We start from the raw sequence: 2,445 nt of genomic DNA on the forward strand, positions 1-2,445 counted from the left end.
GTTATTATTATTGTTATTACTATTATTATTATTACTGTTATTGCTATCATTATTACTAGTACTTCTATTATTTGTTGCTATTGACAAAAAAAAAAAGAACAAGAAAAAAATGAAAAAAAAAATACAAATTCTTATCGTACATATATCCAATGATCAGATTGATCTATCCATTTGTCACCTAATGAATATGTGTCGTCGTCTCGATCTCGGATCATATTTGTTTATGGATAAGGATATAGATATCTGTGTTTTGGATAAAGATATCCATAAATTCATCATTCATCTCCTTCTTCCTCCTTATCTTCTACTATTACCATTACTGCATGTTCATTTTTTTTCTTTTTTTTAAATTCATTGTTCAAATCCCAAATTTGAAAAGTTTTCTATCAGTATTAAATTATGTTACATTTTTTTTCATTCATTATCTTTTATTCCATTTTTCTTCTTTTTTGAAATCACTTTTTTTTTGAAAAAAAATTCTTTCCATATGATTAACTGAATTAATTGAAAATTTTCGCCTTTTCTTTTCTTTTTTACTTCATTACTATCACTTTCTTCTTATCATTCCAACTTTCCATTACAATATTAATGATCTTAAAAAAAAAAACGTCAAATGCAAGTTTTACTATTCTTGTTTTTCTCTTTATTATTTACTTTGTTCTTTATCTTTGTGTGATAAGAAATCATTTCGAGTTTTGTGTTAAATGAGGAAATTGATTAAGTTATACTGGTTCGATTTTCCGGAAGAGTTATCATAAATCGTTTTCTATGCAAAATTTACCAATAAAATTGAAAAAATGGAATGAATTCATCATTTACACATGAATTATATACGTTGTGAAATTGTTCACATCGAAATTCATTCATCCGTGCTGTCTGTCTAATCATTCATCCTAACAAGATATAACGGATAATTGCAAGCGAAAGATAAATTGTTCATTTAATTTTCAGAAAATGGAAACATAATTTCATTCCTTTCCGTTCCGTTCCGTTTCGTTTCGTTCTGTTCCGTTCAACTATTCCGTTCAATTTATTAAAGCTATCAATGATATATTTTGCTGTTCAGTTGATCGTTTTTTCTTTTTCTTTTTAACATTATTCAGTTAACTTCTTTTATTTTCGATTGTTGAAATATATTTTTTACAAATTTTCATCGAGTTGTTTCCCTCGCCTAAATGCCAAATACCAATTGATAGTTTTTGATAATTGATAATTTTTCATATACAACTCAACAGCTTTTTTTTCACATTAAATTAAATGAAATTATCGTTGCAAAGTGTGTTAATTGCAATTGTGCTGAATGTTAGTGTAATTATCTCGAAGGATTTTGAATAATTCCTTGTATTATATCCGAGATATTTCAATGCATATAAATTTTGCATCGAATTAACTTTTAGTTCAGCATATAGCATCTCTTTAATTACCCGTCTTGTTCTCTCATTACCTCTTGTTATCCAATTTTCTTCTTTTTCTTAAAGAAAAAAAAAAAAAACAAACAAACAAATATCTTGATTTTTCAAAACCGGTCCATCAAACATTGCAACAATTAAACTTCCTCTTTTTTTTTTCAACTACATTTGTTCTGAGAATTTTTGGAATATCTTACCTTCCTTTTGGCTCATCAGACAAATTTTTCTAATTGAAATATTTCAATGTAATTGACATAAAATAATGGGCAAATAAAAGCTTATAATCATCTATAGCTTTCATTTCACATTTAATCAATGATAATAAATAAATGATAATATTAGATGTTTGAAAAAGTAAATTGGAATTATCAAATTTATTGGCAGTAATGTTGTTTATTTCATTTACTACTGATTTCAGTTAATGATACATTTTTAGTAACTACTGATAATATTATCAAATTTATTGTCAGTTTTTTTTTCTTTTTTTGTTTCGCAATTAATATTGGTGACTTTTGATAAGAAATGGAATTAAATTAATAAAAATATGTGAACTTTTTTTTTAAATTTTTCTTAAATACGTACTTGTTATATATATATATATATATAATGCCGTAGTGTTGCAGCACCAATTCATTGATAGTATTTAAATAGTAATATAATTGCAATTGTTTTATCAGCGATAAGTTAATTTTTTCTAACTAGTTAATAATTGATAAAACAATTTAATTTCAAGTAACTTTCCTTCTTTCCTTTGAGAATTTTAATGTTAACAAACACATCCCATTTTAGTTTAGCTCATTTTAAATATGCTTATTTCTTTTCATTTAAAAAATATTTTTACGATAGTGATCCCAATCTTTTATTCAAACACTTCAAATATCACAAATTTAATAATTAAATTAATCTGTTACATCCAAAAATTCATCCATTTATTCATACAATTATTCCAAGCAGCATTAATTCTCTCTCTCTCTCTCTCTCTCTCCTTCNCCTCTCTACTACTATATATATATATATATATATATATATATATATA

This window comes from Loa loa (genome assembly GCF_000183805.2).
Source record: "Loa loa unplaced genomic scaffold supercont3.169, whole genome shotgun sequence".
In the NCBI taxonomy this organism is placed as follows: domain Eukaryota; kingdom Metazoa; phylum Nematoda; class Chromadorea; order Rhabditida; family Onchocercidae; genus Loa; species Loa loa.